The 7,873-nt window shown below is 59.6% G+C and overlaps 2 non-coding genes and 1 pseudogene across 2 annotated transcripts in view; all 3 read left to right on the top strand.

The window, feature by feature from the left end:
- Positions 1 to 2,087: 2,087 nt before the first annotated feature.
- Positions 2,088 to 4,459, top strand: LOC145273413 (small subunit ribosomal RNA; annotated as a pseudogene).
- Positions 4,460 to 4,854: 395 nt separating this feature from the next.
- On the top strand, positions 4,855 to 5,012 carry LOC145273342 (5.8S ribosomal RNA). The gene has a single exon (XR_013866336.1). It is a non-coding gene; the product is annotated as a 5.8S ribosomal RNA (ribosomal RNA).
- Positions 5,013 to 5,607: 595 nt separating this feature from the next.
- The window catches only part of LOC145273142 (large subunit ribosomal RNA), a 5,721-nt gene continuing 3,455 nt past the window's right edge, over positions 5,608 to 7,873 (top strand). Inside the window, exon 1 of the ribosomal RNA XR_013866174.1 lies at positions 5,608 to 7,873. This exon is cut by the window's right edge and continues 3,455 nt beyond it. This is a non-coding gene — a ribosomal RNA (large subunit ribosomal RNA).

Raw genomic sequence — 7,873 nt, 5'->3', positions numbered from 1 at the left:
TGCTGCAGCTTCTGCTTCCGCCTCAGCGTTCGCCGCTCTCAGCCGCCGCTGTTGTTGCTGCCGTTCTGCCATTCAACCACTACCTGCGAATCTTTCGATGATCGGCCGAACGACCCATCGCTGTGCGACCGATAAATCCTCCGGATTAGGGAGAAACGCCGCCGCTCTCTGCCGCCGTCGAACGGAAAAACGTACATTGTAACGAACGAACGAACGAACGAACGAATTAACGAACGAGCGAACAAACAAACAAAAATAGCCGCGGGGGATGCACTATGTAGATCCTGATCCCCTTGTAACCATACGTACGTTGTTCGATGCTCTCCCGTCCTGGAAGTCGCCGCAGCAAACAGGAGGATGAGCAGCAGCAGGCGCCGCCGCCGTAACCGCCGCCTGCCTGCCGCCTCCTACTCCTGTCAGCGTCCGATCTCACAGCCGTGTGAACGTTCGCTGACACCCGATTTCTTTCCGTCTGGCAAAACCTTGGACGTCCCGCTCGCGGTACACGTGCTGCAGCGACTTCTCGTCCGACAACGCATAAGCGTCGACGTCTGCCGCCGCATCTTCTGATACGTGGACGGTGATAGCGCTAGTCCCTTCTTGCGCCACCTCCACCTTTGTTAGCGCCAAAGAAGATCGATCGAGCAGTCGTGGTCGCAGTCGATTAACCCGTTTTCACCGTCCGCAGTTCCCAAGCCGCCGATCAAGTCGTTGCTCTTCTTGTTCGTTCTTCCCATACCGTCGATTTGCACGGCTGCCGGATGAGCCATCCTCTGTCCGGCGAAGCGCTCACGTCAGTGATCGATACTTGCACCGACAGTCCTCCCGCTCGCGACTCGGTGCTCGAATCGGACTCGTTCGTTTTTATCTCGATGCGATTGTGAAAAGGGGGACCGGTCGTCAATGTCGTGTGTGTCGACGATGTTGTTCGCCCGGTCCGCCGCGTTGTTGTCGTTTTTTTTTTTTTTTTTTTTCCCCTAACGTTCGCCGTCGCACGGACGAAAGGGTGAGAAAAAAAAAAAGCTCGAAAAAGCCGCCCAAAAAAATCGGACCGAGGAGCCGCTTGCGAGAACGCGCCATGTGCACGTTGTCTCTCCTCGGTTTTCCGAGCACGAACACGACGCCGGTCGGTCGGTCGGTCGACGAAGGCGACGACGAAGGTGACGGGAAAATTTACGCCGCCGCTGCCCTGGTCCAGCTCCTCCCCGATGACGGCTGTGATGTTGACGTTGACGTTGGCGACGACGACGACGACGACGGAGACGACGACGACGACGAGACGGCATCGATGGCGACCACGATGACGACGACCTCGACGAGTTCAGTCTGCACCTTGACCTCCGATGTCCGTGTGCACTGCCGTCGTGCTGTTTGTCGTTTGTCGTATGTATCGCTGTCAAGGGTGCCGTTGTCGTTGTTGTTGTCGACGTTGTTGCTTGCTCTCTCGTCTCGGTCGGTTGGTACGTTGATGACGACGACGACGACGAAGACGACGACGACGACGACGAGACGGCATCGATGGCGACCACGATGACGACGACCTCGACGATTCCAGTCTGCACCTTGACCTCCGATGTCCGTGTGCACTGCCGTCGTGCTGTTTGTCGTTTGTCGTATGTATCGCTGTCAAGGGTGCCGTTGTCGATGTTGTTGTTGTCGACGCTGTCGTCTGTTCTCTCTTCTCGGCCGGCTGTGACGTGGACGTTGACGACGACGACGACGAGACGGAATCGATGGCGACCACGATGACGACGACCTCGGCGAGTTCAGTCTGCACCTTGACCCTCGATGTCCGTGTGCACTGCCGTCGTGCTGCTTGTCGTTTGTCGTATGTATCGCTGTCAAGGGTGCCGTTGTCGTTGTTGTTGTCGACGTTGGTCGCTTTCGTTCTTTGAGTCTCGGTCTCGGTCCAAGTCAGGGGAGAAACAAAAAAGAGGCCATCAGCGCGGGCAGCGCGCTTCTACTGACGGCGAACCTCCTCGAAAAACAAATAAACACGTGCCCGTCGTTGTAGTTGTCTGTCTTATGTCGGTCGGTCGGTCGGTCGGTCTGTCGTTCTGTCGAAACAAAGTCCCAAATTCCAACGATACCTGGTTGATCCTGCCAGTAGTCATATGCTTGTCTCAAAGCTTAAGCCATGCAAGTGTAAGTTCACGCCACGCATTAGAACGGGCGAAACCGCGAATGGCTCAGGAACCGGACCTAATCCTCGGGACCGTATTCCTCCTCGGAGGCGATGGATAACTGTGGCAATTCTAGAGCTAATACATGTGACACAGGCCGCGATCGGTCGGCGCGCCGTCGTCGCCACGCCTCGCGCGCTGGCACCCGCGTCGGCCGTTCCGGGTCGCGGCGCTACATATTAGACTGAGACCGATGCGCGTCATTCCGTCCTCCCGTCGTCGGCGTTCCCGCTCGCGGGTCCGTTCGGTGGCGGGGCTCATAGGGCGGCGCGCTCCGCTTTGGTGACTCTGGATAACTCACTGGTCGATCGCACGAGCTTTCACGCCCGGCGACGGGTCTCTCGAGGGTCCGCCCTATCAACTGTCGACGGTCGGTTAAGTGCCTACCGTGGTTACTACGGGTAACGGGGAATCGGGGTTCGATTCCGGAGAGGGAGCATGCGAAACGGCTACCACATCCAAGGAAGGCAGCAGGCGCGCAAATTACCCACTCCCGGCACGGGGAGGTAGTGACGAAAAATAACGACGCGGGACTCTGTCGAGGCCCCGCGATCGGAATGAGTACACTTCAAATCCGTTAACGAGGACCAACCGGAGGGCAAGTCTGGTGCCAGCAGCCGCGGTAATTCCAGCTCCGGTAGCGTATATTAAAGTTGTTGCGGTTAAAAAGCTCGTAGTCCGAACTCGGGTTCGTGGTCGCGCAAGCGGCCCCGGGGCGGCGGCGCCATCGTCCGTCGTTGACTTTGGTCGTCCGTTCGCATTCCCGGCCCTTTCCGCCGGTGTCAACCGCTAGCATACCCGCCACGCGGTCCTGCCGGCGAGGTGGACGAGGAGGTCGTGATCGGGATCCGGGAAAAAAAAAAACAAGTGGTCGTCGGTTCGGTTCCGGGAGTAGTCTAACGGGGGGGTGCTACGTGTGTGTGTTTGGGTGTGTTCATTCGCATCCCCGCACTCTGACCCCCGCGCTTCTCTCCCTCTCCCTTTCCGCGCGTTCCTCTTTTTTTTTGAACCCCCCGGTCCGCTCCGAGTCCCTGCTTCGTGTCTTGTCTGCGCGCGTGTTGCGGTCGGCGGTTTCTCCTCCAAGGGTGCTCTTAACCGAGTGTCCGCGGCGGCCGGTACGTTCACTTTGAAAAAATTAGAGTGCTCAGAGCGGGCTGTTCAAGCTTGCATACGATAAGCATGGAATGATGGAAGAGGGCCTCGTCTACGTCTGTCGGTCTCCGTCTACGGCGAGGCAATGATCGAAGGGAGCGGTCGGGGCCACTCGTATTGCGACGTTAGAGGTGAAATTCTTGGATCGTCGCAAGACGAACTGCAGCGATGGCGTGTGGCAAGCACGTTTTCCTCGATCAAGAGCGAAAGTCGGAGGTTCGAAGACGATCAGATACCGTCGTAGTTCCGACCGTAAACGATGCCGACCGGCGATCCGCCGGCGTTCGCTTCCATGACCCGGCGGGTAGCCTGCGGGAAACCAGAGTTCGGTTCCGGGGGGAGTATGGTTGCAAAGCTGAAACTTAAAGGAATTGACGGAAGGGCACCACCAGGAGTGGAGCCTGCGGCTTAATTTGACTCAACACGGGAAAACTCACCCGGTCCGGACACCGGTAGGATTGACAGATCGATAGCTCTTTCTCGATTCGGTGGGTGGTGGTGCATGGCCGTTCTTAGTTGGTGGAGCGATCCGTCTGGTTGATTCCGATAACGAACGAGACTCCGGCCTGCTAACTAGTGCGCCGATGTCAGTGATTTTTACGGCGGGCTCGGCGTCCTCCGTGGCGCTCGGGTCCGGGTCGGTTTTCTCACGCACTTCTTAGAGGGACGGGTGGCAGAAAGCCACACGAGGCGGAGCGATAACAGGTCTGTGATGCCCTTAGATGTCCGGGGCCGCACGCGCGCTACACTGGAGGTATCAGCGGGGACTTCGCCCCGGCCCGAGAGGGTTGGGAAACCTCTGAACCACCTCCCGTGATAGGGATCGGGGCCTGTAACCAACCCCGTGAACGAGGAATTCCCGGTAGGCGCGGGTCAACAGCCCGCGTCGATCACGTCCCTGCCCTTTGTACACACCGCCCGTCGCTACTACCGATCGAACGGTCCGGTGAGGTCCTCGGATCTGGCCGACGACGCCGCCGGGCAGTGCGCGACGTGTCCGTCACGACACTCGTGCATCTACGCCTCGGCGTTCGATGCCTGGAGAAGACGACCGAACCCGATCGTTTAGAGGAAGTAAAAGTCGTAACAAGGTTTCCGTAGGTGAACCTGCGGAAGGATCATTACCGTTTTCCCGTTCGAGACTGGTTTGTTGTTTTCCGGCCTACCTCCTCTGTCTGTCGGCGTCAACGCCTCGAATGCGCGCAAACAAACCTATAAAAGGCGGAGCGAGAGATAGATTTGTGGTGACGCGGAGGTTTTTAAAGCCCCAGCTCTTCTTGCTTGCTTCCGCGTCTTACCACCTGTTTGTTTTTTCGCCCACCGCAAGTGATGGCCGCTTCTTCTTTGCCTTGTCGCCGCTTTATCGTTTTTTGTTTTTTTTGCAGCCGCTGTGCCACCGCCGCTAGCTAAAAACAAACTACTCGCGACATTGCAATGCCGTCACGCCTCCTCGCACAGACCTCCTCGCACACTACTAAATCTATATAAACAAAAACTAATATAAAAAACCCAAGTGCTGAACCCTGGACGGGGGATCACTCGGCTCGTCCGTCGATGAAGAGCGCGGCCAGCCGCGAGAACTGATGCGAATTGCAGGACTCAGTGAACATCGACACCTCGAACGCACATTGCGGCCCCGAGATCCCTTGTCTCGGGGCCACGTCCGGTCGAGAGGCGGAACGTTACATGTCTTTCTCCGTTAACGAAACGACATCTTGCCGTCCCCGTGCCCGCCCGGTCCTCGGCACGGTGGTAACCGGGACGTCGCAGGAGCGAGTGACGAGGGGGAAGAAAAATAAAAAAAGAATTGACTCCTTTCAATGTCTTTTTTTTTTTTAAAACCCTCTCCGGCCTCCTCCTTCGTCTCCCGCTGGCAGACCGCGGAGTCTTTTCCCTTTTCGACCGCGTGAAGAAACACTGTGGAGGAGGAGCAGGAGGAGTCTGTCCGAAAGCAGCCGAAGGGAGAACAAAACAAAAAAAAAAGCACCGACCTAACCGACTGCCGACGTAAGCGCCGCCTGCTCGTCTCGCTCTCTGCCTCATGAAGGTGTCTCTCAGCGACGCCTCGAGCAGCGCGACGAGCACGGCCGTCGCACCGTAAAAAGGTGGCCGCGTCGTAGGCAACGTCGGATGGGGAGGACCCACGCTTTTTTTTTAATTGTTGGCTTCTTCATTTTCGGTCGGACGGGCGCTATATCGGCCAGCCGTCGTCACACGGAGGGTACCGATCGAGATTCCTCTCCTCCAAACACCACACTCTACTAAAAACCGCCGCCCTCGGCTCGGACGAGACGACCCGCTGAACTTAAGCATATCGCTAAGCGGAGGAAAAGAAACCAACCGGGATTCCCTTAGTAACGGCGAGTGAACCGGGAGAAGCCCAACGCCGAATCCCGTCGCAAGTTAAAGGCTTCGGGACGTGTGGCGCATGGGTCGAAGGCAGCCGTTCGTTTTCGTCTCGCATAGTTCGGAGTTCCCTCGATCGGGGCCGCCCGCGGCGGGTGCCAGGCCCATTCGGTGCGGACGGCGAGCGACGGCCTTCGATCCGAGAGTCGGGTTGCTTGGGAACGCAGCCCAAATCGGGTGGTAAGCTCCATCCAAGGCTAAATACCGGGACGAGTCCGATAGTCGACAAGTACCGTGAGGGAAAGTTGAAAAGAACTTTGGAGAGAGAGTTCAAGAGAACGTGAAACCGCCCAGGGGTAAACGGGTGGGACCGCTCACCGCGATCGCGGGGGGACTCAGTCCGGTGCTGCCTAGGCTCGAGCCCAAACTCGATGTGTGTTCTTGAAAGAGAGGCCGTCGCGGCACAGGTCGTCGTTCGTCGTGTCCGCGGGGAACTCGTTCTCCGCGGGCCAGCTTTTGTGCCCGCGTCGCCGACGAAGGAGACGGGCCGCGTGGATAGCGGGAAGGGAAACGTGGTGACGACCGCGGCGTCGGTAGGTGGCTGCGTCGGTTGGCTGCGACGGAGGGGACTCGTCCTCTCGATCGCTGCTGCCGCCGGGCCCTAACCCGCCGCATCCGTCGCCGCCGCTTCTTCTTTCCTCCTGCTCCCTCCGCGCGCGACTCCGCTGCACCCGTCCCCTTCTCATCGCTCGGCGTAATCATGGCGCGGGCGCTTCGGCGCGACCTCCGCGCGGCCGGCACCGGACGCACTTCCCCTCCGGTCCGTCGTCGCGACCCGTTCCCGGCGTGCAGGTCGAACACGCGGGTTTTTTTCCGTAGGCGGCAGGCGTTTCATCACCCTGAAAACCCCCGTCTTCCCACCTTGTGAAGTCGGGGGCCACCGGCCGTCGGGCCCGCGAACGTAACTGCCCCTTTCTGCCGGGAACGGAGGAAATCTGACACGATCCGTTACACGTGGCGAGCCGGTCCGTTTTGATCCCGCCGGAAGTCGCGTGCGGGCGACGCACTCTGTGTGTCGCTCCTTAGGCGCCCCACCGTCTCGGGCGCGTGCGCGATGAGAGGCGGGATAGGACTGGCGCGGCCTCGCCGTCACGCACCTCGCCGACGTTTCGGGTTCTTGTCGGGGGCAACCCCGCCCGCGCCCGTTTCCGTTTCCGGAGAGGTCGCTCGGCGACGCTTTTTTACTCGAGCCGCCCGCCACCCCGGGTCAGCGACGTGCATCGGCAACCCACCCGACCCGTCTTGAAACACGGACCGAGGAGTCCTGGCCGTTCGCGAGTCGTAGGGGCCACCTCTGACTAACCCCGAAGGCGAAGCGAAAGCGAGAGAGCGTGTAGGAGGGCGTCGATCGGGAGAGGTGTCGTGGCAAAGTCGTCCGGGGGTCGTCGGGGGGTGTCGTCGGTCTCGTGCCGTCGTCTTCTCCTCGCCTCACCCGCCTCCGAGCCGTGCCCGATCCCGCCGGCGCGGCGTTTTCGGCCTTCCGCCGTCGCTGCTGCGGTGCCCGCAACTTTTCCTTTTTTCTCTCTTCCCGAGAGAGATAGGAGAGGGAAGGCTCGTGGCTGACGTGCGGTTGTTTTTCCCTCCTCCCCGAGAGGGGACCGGCGCATCTTCCAAAAAGGGGAATTGCCGGGCGCCAGCTTCCATATCCTCCTTCCGCCCATCGGTGAGATCCCGCGGCTTGAACTAGTCCTATTTTGTCGTCGAGTTTAGGCGCTGCGCGCGGGCGCATCACCCCCGGGTCGGTTTCCCCTTTTTCCGAGTACGACTCGGCCGACTCTGGCGTAGCGAGCGACCAGGGACCCGAAAGATGGCGATCCACGCCCGGTCGGGATGAAGCCAGAGGAAACTCTGGTGGAAGTCCGAAGCGCCTCTGACGTGCAAATCGATCGTCGGAACCGGGTGTAGGGGCGAAAGACCAATCGAGCCGTCTAGTAGCTGGTTCCCTCCGAAGTTTCCCTCAGGATAGCTGGCGCTCGATCGTCGCAATTCCATCCGGTAAAGCGAACGATTGGAGGCCCCGGGGCCGTTCACGGCCTCGACCTACTCTCGAACTCGGAACGGGTGGAACGGGCCGACTCTCCCGAACGACGGAGCCGACCCATCCGGCCGCCGCCGCCAGCACGCTTCGCTGG

The sequence above is a fragment of the Euprymna scolopes genome, unplaced genomic scaffold (genome assembly GCF_053919585.1).
Source record: "Euprymna scolopes isolate OS-2025 unplaced genomic scaffold, ASM5391958v1 sca1, whole genome shotgun sequence".
NCBI lineage: Eukaryota > Metazoa > Mollusca > Cephalopoda > Sepiida > Sepiolidae > Euprymna > Euprymna scolopes.
This window is presented reverse-complemented; position numbering and strand designations above follow the sequence as displayed.